Source organism: Octodon degus, unplaced genomic scaffold, assembly GCF_000260255.1.
Source record: "Octodon degus isolate 3935 unplaced genomic scaffold, OctDeg1.0 scaffold00091, whole genome shotgun sequence".
NCBI lineage: Eukaryota > Metazoa > Chordata > Mammalia > Rodentia > Octodontidae > Octodon > Octodon degus.
This window is the reverse complement of record NW_004524667.1, coordinates 5,141,178-5,152,523: the sequence shown is the minus strand read 5'-3', so window position 1 is coordinate 5,152,523 and position 11,346 is coordinate 5,141,178. Positions and strand designations below refer to the sequence as shown.

The following is an 11,346-nucleotide window of genomic DNA, read 5'->3' as shown; positions in this document are numbered from 1 at the left end:
CCATCTTCAAAATATAACTGTATGGCTTGACTTGTTCATGTTTCCTAGCTCTTCTCCTTTCCCCCTTTTGAGTAGTTAGTCCTTGAGATAAGAAACCTTAAATTTTTGTCTCTTTTTTTAACCTTTTTAAAAGAAGTTTGTTTTATTTATTTATTTGTTTATTTTAGTTATACATTTATTAAAGTTAGAGGGTAAATGAGGATGATTCTGCTCTCTGTAAAATAAACTCTAGAAATATGAATTGTATAATATATTTAGGGTAGCTGAATAACAGGTTTAATTCATCTTTTCACATCACATTTACATTCTGGACATTTTCTTACATTCATTTTACTTTTGAAAAACATGTTAATATACAACAAGTTTCTAGTCATTACAGGTACTGAAGAGATTCCACCACACCTTCAGTTACAGACAGCAGATGAAGAGCTTAGAAGCTGGTTGCCGCTGCAAGGAGAGGGTGAAAATACAATTGAAAAGGTATATTTATAACCAAAAACGATTCCTGTTGACATTGTAAAAAAGCTGCTTATCTCATGCATTTCATCTTTGTTTCAGATTGTCGAAGAGGATTACACTCTTTCTGATCTTCTTAACAACATCACTAGGGAAGAACTAAAGAGACTTCAACTACGGTAAGAGGTTCAATACAGTTTGTATAATAGAACATAATGCTGGTAACTTCTCCCATCTAAATCTGGAGTAAATCTGGAGTTCTTGCTATATCCAAGTTGGGAAAAGGCCAATATATGGCCTGAGGTACTAGCACACTATACTCAGCTCTCTTTGGTAACCTGCCGTCTTATTCCCATGTCACTTAAAATAGGCTTACACAGACCCCTCAGTACTTCTGTACACATTTCTAGTGCCATGTCCTATTGGTGCTGGGGCAAGAGTATCACCTTCACATAGCAATGTTTTTGTGAGGTGCTTAATTTAGGGACTGCGCTTTTGAGAATACATGGCAAATAGGAACTCTTATGAGTTATATACTATATTTACTGCTGGAAGCACTCCTAGACAAGTATTTGGGAGTTTTAATTGAAATTTGCTTTTCTTACAACTCTTTTATTTTATTTCACAGTGCTGATATCTTCTGTAAAATCTGGCTTGCGATCTCCCAGCACTGAAGACAGGCTGAGGCGTCCACAGAGGCTGCAGCTACACCAGAGGACAGAGCGAGCAAATAGCTGACATGTGAGCTTCAGTTTCCACACAACAAATTCTTACACAAGAAAGACTCACTCAATTAATTTAGGAATTTAAAGTTTTAAAGACAGTTCTTACTGAATTTTTTAGTTTGTTATTTAAAGGCATGTTTTAAAGATTTGTATAAGGATATGTAATAGGTATAGTCAATCTTAGTCAACACACCCTATAGTAGTTGATGGAAAGAAACTCTAAAATGAGGCCAAGTACCTCTGTTTTAGAGTGTGCCTTATTTACTAGTATAGCACTTCAATAAGAGATAAAATAGATACAACTGTACCTTGAATTTATTATCTAATAGGAATGTAACTGAAGATAACTTCATGTTTACTTTGAATGCATAAATGAAAAATATAATTTGGCCTTTGAAATCTTATTTATAATCATAAACGTTGGAGAAGCAAGCAGTGCAGTCTTCTGCACCTATACTACCCGTGAGGTCAAGGGGTCCTATGAGAATACAGCAATGATTCCTCAAGACCAGGGATCATCACCCAAAGAAGTGACAGGTTTGGAATAGGCATACAAAGAATTGTTCTTCTGTTTAGACAAATTAAATGATCTTAGGAAATAATTTTGGGGGAAGATTATACTTTTTTTTCTGATCAAGTCTTGTTTATTCATGGGAGGTGCTGGGTATATGTAGGGAGTGTAGGAATGAGGAAGTCTTGGCTCTTTTTTTTTCATAATTTTATTGAGAAACAAATAGCAATGAGAGAGTTTCAAATCAAATTGGTAGGACAGTTTCAATAATTAACACATTGCAATACTTTTGTTTTTATATAGTCACATGAAGCACTTAAGCACTAATGTACAACCTACATGCATGCAGTTACTCCTTAGTATAACTTACATGCTATTTAAAAAGTTTCCAAGACTCATACCATATTTTTTGGATATTATTTCTCAAAGTTGAAAACAGAGTTCCCTACAATTGCTAATGAACAAGCCATCCATTACATGTGATCGCCTGTTAACTGACTGACTTGAATTTGATCCACTGGTTAGCACCACACACTTCAAAGGGTGGGTCACTACTGTAGATGTGATGGCCTAGTTCTTCCAGAGGTGGCTCAGGATCAGCTGTGGCAAACTGAGCAGCATCCTCAATTTCTTTCCTCACTTCCACATTAATTTCCTTTAATTCTTCCACACTGGCAAGATTGCTGTTCATCATCCTATCCTTGAGAAGCTTAATGGGGTCACTCTTACTTCTTACTTCCTGAATTTCTTCTCATTTACAATAACTGACTCCAGGACCACTCATACTATGTCCATGGTAATGGTAAGTCTGAAGCTCCATCAGGATGGGCCCCTTCCCAGATCTACAATAAGAAGCTGCAAACCTTGTTGCTTCCTGGACACACAAGATATCCATTCCATCTCCCCTCAGACCAGGAATAAAATCGTCTCTCTTATAGTAATCAGTGCTGGCTGCAGCTTGCTCAGCACACGTTCCCATTCCATAGTGGTTATTCTCACAGATGAAAATACAAGGTAATTTCCACAATGCTGCCATATTGTAAACTTCAAATATCTGGCCCTGATTAGCAGCACCATCACCATATAATGTCAGACAGACTTCATCTTTTCCATTGTATTTGCAGGCCTGAGCAATCCCAACTCCCAGAGGCACCTGAGCTCCAACAATGCCATTACCCCCGTAGAAGTTCTTGGCATACATGTGCATAGATCCTCCTTTCCCTTTAGCACAGCCTCCTCTTTGTCCTGTTAGCTCTGCTAGAATCTCCTGGACTGAAAGACCCTGAGTGAAGGTAAAGCCATGAATCCGATAGGCTGTGATCAGAAGATCCATAGGAACTATGCCAGTCTCGAGTCCTACACAGCAGGATTCCTGACCGTCACAGAAGTGACAGAAACCACGAATAATTTTCTGCCTATACAGTTGGTCTACCTTTAGCTCCATCAGGCGCACAGTCTGCATCATCCTATAGTATTTGAACCCCTCCTCCCTGGTGAGCACTGTGGTGACAGGTGGGCCCTCTTAAAGCCGATGAAGATCACATTTCTTAATTTCAAATGTAGCATCATTTGCAAAATTACAGGATGCCACTAGCACTCTGCTTGATGGCTTCTGGGCAGCGCCGGACAGCACGTGGTAGATGGCGGCAAGTGTCTTCCTCATGGAGAGCAGGTTGTGGCTGAGATGGTGACACGAAAAGGACTCAAGAACAGCTAGGCCATCCCAGAGTCTCCTTTAGATGCCCGGAGCCGACTCCACGCCTTAACTACTGGGCGACCTGATGAAGTCAAGAAGTTTGTTTTAAAGAGAGTATAATAATAATTGATATGACATTAGAAATGGTACACAATTAGAAGACCAAGATGTCAGGAATTCAAGCATGGTTTTTGTATTACACATTTCTGTCCTTGATGTAGTTGCTTAGAACACAACCATCAGCATAGAGCTAGGCAAGGTGAAAATTCTACACATTAACTTATTTTCCCAGAAGAACTTAAAACATTGTACCACAACAATATATCTGCACCCATGTTTATAGCAGTACAATTTGTCATAAGCAGATCTTAGAAACAACCAAAATGCCCATCACCTGAGGAATGGATGAAAAAGATGTGCTATTTTTATACAATGGAGTATTACTCAGCTATAAAGAAAGACAAAATAGAAGCCTTCATAGGTAAATGGATGCAACTAGAGACTATACTCATAAGTAAAATAAACCAGACTCACATGTGTAAATATCATATTGTCTCCCTCGTGTAAGAACATAAAAGAAGAAATAAAACCTGAAAGGTATAACACATATTGTAAAACAGAAAGAAACAGAATTTAAGGATTAAACAATGAAAAGGAATGAAAGGAGAAAAGATAAGAAAAAAGGTAGGGGAAAAACATGCAAGTATATATACAGGATGGGTGAGGTGATTGTACTGAAAACTCCATCAGTCTTCTAGCATGGGTTCTATGTCTCCTCCTGAGCCAGTCACGCAGGCCACAAGAAGGTTATGACCTCCAGGGTTGTGAGACTGAAATCAGGAATAAGATCTATTGTTAGAAGAAAGTACGTATGCCAGAGAGGCAAGAAGGAGGACAAATACAAGCAGATTTATCATCTTTTACCTTTATTTGCTTGTAAAGCTTCTCTCTATACCAACTAAGTTGTAAGGTATTGTTCAGTTCTCCACCAAGATGGTTAGTCAAATCAACAGGAAGTAGAAGCCACTCACAGTTGGTAGAGATGGCTGCCCGTGGAGATGGGCTAAGAGAAGAAAATCCTATAGCTGATATTTACTTATCATAACCTCAAAGACTAAGCCAATGAAGTATGATTAAAAATACAATTATATTTAAACTTTTTGACATTATTAAGAGTATAGGACATATGGCCATTAATCTCAAATACCTCCTCCCACTTCAACTACTTATGCTGTTGTTCTTGCAATTTCTACAGCAGTTCTGGTGCGCATTTTTCATATTTTTAGTTGCACTGTCCTGGCTGCTTCAATATTTTGACCAATTTAAGATGTTTACTTGTCGTGGCCTTTCTGACTTTGAGGGCTCCAGAAGTTGCATGGTACCGGTGCAGGAGAACATGGTGAGTGAGGACACACTGCCGTATTTTTGTAGCCCACTTTTCCATTGGATGGCACTTGGCAGTGACATCACTATGCTTTTGATCATACCTAGTAAAGACACTCATGAAAGAGGACTATGGGAACTGTCTTGGTAAACAGCATGACTGATGAGGTAAGTGTATTTGAATCCAGGCAAAGTGAGTTGAGGAATTAATGGTGATGTATCTTTGACTAAGATGAATTTAAATAATTTAAATACTTTCTGTAGTTTTGAGGGCCTCTCATATACTGTAAGGAACATGGACTGCTCAAGATACTGCTCATTAAAGGTCGCCCAATAATTGCTTCACCTTATGTTCGGAAGGCAGCATAGTTTGTGACATAACAAGAGAGGAAAAGTTCTTACCAGCCCCCAAAACCTCTCCAAGCTAATTATTCTTACGTTGACAATAAAGCATAGCACTGAGCTCTGAAACCAGATATGAATAAGTATGAATACGACGTATTTAAGCATTTGAGCTAGATGTCACTAAATTTCTACTTCTCTCAACTTTAATGTTCTTTAAGAATAACCCAGGATTTTCTGTTTTCTCCAACTTAGAATAATATGTTATTGTGCAGAGCTGGAAGAAGGTAGTATGCAAATACTTTTCTGTTTATTTTTAGTCATTCACTGGAATAATATTTTCCATTTAAAAACCCACTTTATTGTAACTATTATGCTGTGAAATCTTTTACTAAATCTTTCTACTTAACAGATTTCCTTAGTATTCCATTACTAAAAGTGGTAAGATCAGAACATAATTACATTCATCTGAATTCTTCACACACAAGTTTTCACTGGCAAATGGATAAACATTCAGTTACACATTGTCTATGAATTATTCTTTTTTGGTACTGGGAATTGAATCCAGGGACTCACACGAGCTAGGTAAACACTCAGCCACTGAATTGCATCCTTTTTTTTTAAAAAAAATTAAAATTGTAAGACAGTCTTGCTAAATTTCACAGGTTGGTCATCATGTGAGGCTTCATCCATTCAGGTAGCTGGGATTATAGGCATGTACTGCAGCACAGGCAAAAATGGTTCTCTTAAGAGAAAACTATTTCATGCAGTTCTTGTAAGACATTTAAGCACTGATTTGGATAAGCAATTTAAGCTACACAAATTCAGGTATTAGGATGAGTCCCAATATCACACTTATTTTTTTTCTTGTTTAAAGTATTAACAAATAGAAAAAAATCAAGAATAAATTCATTATCTTGAATATCTTTTTTCATGATGCTAAGAAGATAACGTCATAACTTATATAAAATTCTCTAACAATAGAAAGTCAGAATTTTTTTAAAATAGCATTTTTTAAAAGGCACTGTTTTTCAGAAGATTACCACCTTTCCCTAAACCTCTGCCATGTACAGTGGAAGTCATTTCTGTGGACAAACTTATTCAGTCATTATTTCACTCACCAAATATTTCCTATTTAGCTGCTATTTTTTCAAAGTGCATTATTCAAGTCCCAAGGGCAAATGAATCTGTAGTCTGTAACTTTATTCTATGACCTCAAAGCCATTGATTCAATCATGGTATTGATATATTACCAATGAGTCCTTTTCATTTGCAAGTGTGAAAAATTGACCAGATATCACAGCTGGACCTCATTTAACCACTTTGAATAACTAGGATGGTTTTGATTTTCCTCACTTTCATGTTATGAAAAAGAAAATACAATATACAATGTATGTTCTCCATATAATGATTCACTTTATACAGGGTACTTTCATATCCATTAGTTCATCATGTTCTCATGACAAACATGTGATGCAAACTGGGAAAGTGTGCTTATCCTCTTGTCAAGAAACTTGAAGAGATAAAAGACTCTTGAGGTCTTGAAGCATGTACATGGGAACAACTGACCTAGGCTGCCTAAGTCCAAGGTCTCCCTCCTGAAAAACCTGTTTAATCAAATCAGCCAGATAAAGTTTTATGTCCAGTATAACATCATAGTTTTCCCTCCAAGGCTATAAACTCCAAAGGAGTAAGCTACACCAAGAAAATAATTAAAATGAACATTCTCTCATTTGCTCAAATTTCAAGGCCATGCAGCTAGTCTAAATGCAGCATGGTTTGAAGCAAAGATTCCTATCAATTCCAAAGAAACTCTCCAAGAGTAATGTGTTTGAATCATTTGCTTTTTTTTTTTTGTTTCGTTTATTTGAATTTGAACATCTAAAGACACTGCTGGAAAAATAAGCATTTTTTTTCTTGGATTTATCTTGATTAACTATAAAGATAGAATTACTTCTGAGGTTAAAATAAACCCTTGAGATTTGGTGGTTCAATGCATCCACTTCCTCTAAATTCTGGTAGTTCATGGTTGTGAAATTTCCTTAACTTCAACTAAGTTACTTGATATGGAAAATAAACTACACCAAACAAATAAATACTTCAGGCATCCTACTACTTCACTTAGGAAACCTGGAACCCATGTTAGCTATTTTATTTAGGACTCCAGTATATTGACTGGCAGAGAACCTAAGGAATTAAAAACAGAATGAAAAACAGAAAACCCAAACACTAAGAATGAAAATAAGTTAGAACACTGTTTATTCTGAAACTTTTCTCCACTAAACGCATTGTATTTATCAGTTTGGACTTATTTATTTTTTTATACTAGTAAAAAATATTGAATTAGAATGTATTCATTTCCCTTAAATGTGCTTATTGTAGTGTAATTCCATACAATACTAACAAAGCAGCAGAATTGGAGCCATCTAGTTCACTCCTAGAGGCAGTCATTTCTTGCCATAAGCCCTTTCCTAGTGGAGGAAGTATTAATGTGTCATTTAATAAAGCAAGCACAATCTCCAGGCCTAATACAAACTTGACAATAGTAACAAACTGGAGCATCAGTCTCCCTGCAGGCAATTAAAAATCTCCTTACAACAAGAAATATTTCATCTTTTTCTCTTATACCACAAGTGAAATCTAATCTAACCTCAGATATCTCAATGTGCTTTAGAAAGATCTATTCTTCAAGACACTTCATCTTAAAGTGAGTAGAAACAATGTTCAGATATTTAGTAAATGTCAAGTATAATGCTTGTCATGTCATTCATGCTGAGAAGACTATGGTTTGATCACTGTATCTTTTCTGAATATTGTATGAAACACATGATCTATCCAAGCCACCATAAAAGGGCATTCTTGCATCTTTGCTAATTTCAGGATATTTTGTTAAATTTGTTGACAATCGTTTTCCATTTGCTTTCCTAATTCTGTTTGAGAATCAGCCACACAAATGCTATCTAAACTTATTTGTATTTGTTAATGTATCTTAACCTGAACATTTCTTACTGAAAGGAAATGACAGTGCCAGAAAGAATGGAGTTCAATTTTTGGCTCAGGTTCCCATAGCATGGGGTAGTATTGAATGAAAAATAGAGACTTGGGGAATGTAAATTCTAGTTTATTCAGTTCTTGATTTCTTTCCTTTTAAGGTACATTCTGTTAGATAGTTTTCCTCCCACATATTGAATAGCTGATCTCTGACATCATAAAGAAAACTGCAAATCACATCTCTCCAGCTAACATCACCCCAAAATAGCTTGTTATTTTAAACAATATGGAAACTGCATTGGGATGTCAGATAAGTAAACAATCCACTTTATTTTTAACTACTTTTGATGTGTCCCAGACCTTGGATATTCAGACAGAGGAATAATGGAAAAATTATTTTTTCCTGCAGTTACACCTCCACAAACTACTATTTCTATATTCCCATCCTTGGCTTTTTTTGAACAAAAATGATAAGTATAATGCTTCTTTTCTTGGCAGGAAAGCAGTACTATGCTCAGTTTGAACCAACCTGGGGTCACTAGCACACTTCCTTAGAAGAGGACTCTCAGGAACATGTCTAAGTAAAATTTCTCTATTGGGGAATTTGGAGATAGCTCCTTCCTGTGCCATGTTGCTTGACATCAGGGTCAAATGTTGAGATGTGGTGCCTGTCATGGCTCTCTGTCTGAGAGCAGTTGTGGTGAAGTCTGATGGCAGGACCACGCTGCTGGCACAGCTGGCAGTGGAAAACCAGACTGGTCCATGGCTTGTACTTCCCAGCTTGTTTTCTCACCCACTGAAACTGACAACACTGTTGCAAACCATGGTGCTGTGATGTATCATTCCTTTTATGTATTCTAGAATTTGTCTTGTTGCTATTTTGTTTGGGTTTGGTTTTCTCATCTGTGTTATGAGAGAAACTTGTGTGTACTTTTCCTTTCTTTTTTATAGTTTATTTTATTTTATTTTTTTTTGCAGAACCAGGGATTGAACTCAGGCCCTTGCTCTTGCCAGGGGAGAACTTATTCCACTGAGCAATCTCCCTGGCCCCTTTTTATATTTTAAAAGCTATATATATATATATATTTTAAAGATTACATAAAAAGTAAATTTTGTAGTGAAGAAACATCCAATAAGGCTGATAAATAAAAAGGAACATCTGAAAAGTTTAGGAGGACTAGAAAGAATTGCTCTTTTCTAACACAGGAGAGAAAAACAGACATATTAAAATTTTCTTAGGTGAAACTTTCTGTCAGTGGAAGTGATTAACGCTGGATTCCTTTCTCTCTTGTCCACAGCAGTCTTCACTTTCCTTGTTTTCTGAGAGGTCTTCAGTCTTCTGCAATGTAGAAGTGATACACCATGGCAACAGCCAGCTCTGAGATGGCTGGGATAACCCAGTAAGTCTGCCAACTGGAATTAGATTCAGCAGCAGTAATAAGAGTTTCCGAAGGCTTGGCTAACTGCTCTGTCATTAGCATGAACCTCACTAATGATGTAAGTTTTAGACAGTTCTCTAGCACCAGTAGAATGACCAATATCTTCAAAATTCCCTGGAACATCACCCCCAGCTTGCTCTCCTAAGACTTCCTTCCCGCCAGGATGCTCTTGCTGAAACTTGGTCAAATCATACACCTTGTGGTGCAGGATCACCCAGGTGCTTTGGTTATTTTTGTGCATCTGAATCTCTTCCTAGACATAGTACTTTACAGCCTGGTCCTCCTGCTGGCCATCTAGGGAAGCAACAAGCCATCCCTAGTCCAGAACACACAGCCACGCTTGGTGCAGCACCACTCGAGTCTCGGCCACCTCTAACTGGGACATTCCCTGTGCTTCCTGGTCCCTGTACTTTTCCTTTCTTGAGTTGTACTTGTCAGGCTTTGGTATTAATATTATGCTGCCCTTTTTTTGAAAATAATGAAATCTGAGAAAATAGTTGCACAATGATGCAAAAGGCAAGTAGTGGATGTTGAATATTTTCTTAACATGGTGGAAGAAGAAAGAAGGAAAGGGAGAGCAGCACCACTATCCAATACAAAATGTAAAAAGGTGTTTTATTTCTCCATCAAATTTTTCTACAGTGACATAAGAAGCAACAGTTCCCAACAATCATTATTCCTATCTGTTTGAATAAATTCAATTAAGGCATGCTAGCTATAAATTCTGAGTTTTCCTTCTGCCCAAAATGTCTTCACTTTCTTGTTCTTGACAGTTATTTTCTCCTAGCTTAGAATTTTCAAGAAATAATGCTGTGCCTTTCTTTCTCTTTTTTCCCAAAATGTTAAGAATTTATTTAAAGGGCTGGGGACATAGCTGGGTGGTCTAAGCACCTGCCTGGCAATGCAAGGACCTGAGTTCGATCCCTGTTATGGAATGCCATGCCTGTCCAGCACCAAGCTGGACACTGAAACCAGGCATGGTGGAGCAAGTCTATAATCCCAGCACTAGGGAGGCTGAGACAGGAGGAACACTATGAGTGAGCTGCATAGCAAGGCCCTGTACCAAACAAACAAACAAACAAACAAATAAATAAATAAATAAATAAATTTATTCAATATCCCACTGTTGGACGTTTTTTTATTTCTTTTTTATATTCTAATAACTTCATTGAGAAAGAAGTAGCAATGACATAGGTTCAAAATGGGTTAGTACTACAGTTACAATAATTAATACACTGCATTTTGTTGTCTATGTAGTTGTTCCTAGTACAAGATGCAGACATGATATCTTGTCTAAACACCATTCAAAACCTTGTTCTCATTGAACTCAGAGAAAGTAGATGTATATTTATGTTATTTTGTACATAGGGCCTGAGTTCAATCCCCGGTTCTGGAAAAAAAAAGGGTTTTTAAAATTTATTTATTTATTTATTTTTACGGCGGAGCCAGGGATTAAACTCAGGCCCTTGCGCTTGCCAGGAAAGTGCTTATTCCACTTAGCCATTTCCCCAGGGCCAAGGGATTATTTCTATTCTTTTTTTCCCATAATTTTATTGAGAAATAAATAGCAATGAGACAGTTGCAAATCAGATTGGTAGGACAGTTCCAATAATTAACATTGCATACTGTCTTCCTAGTGGTTATTTGTTGTACAAGATGCAGACATGATATCCTATTTAAAACACTATTGAAATTATACTACAAGGCTACTGTGATAAAATCAGCATGGTACTGGCAAAAAAATATACCTGAGGATCAATGGAATAGATTAGAAGATGCTGAAGCCCCTACGAACACACTCAG

At 37.0% G+C, this 11,346-nt stretch overlaps 2 pseudogenes; both read right to left on the bottom strand.

Annotated features, from left to right (window-relative positions):
- The window catches only part of LOC101588122, a 13,885-nt pseudogene extending 10,530 nt beyond the window's left edge, over positions 1–3,355 (bottom strand).
- Positions 3,356–9,435: 6,080 nt separating this feature from the next.
- LOC101584050 overlaps positions 9,436–11,346 on the bottom strand; it is a 17,242-nt pseudogene continuing 15,331 nt past the window's right edge.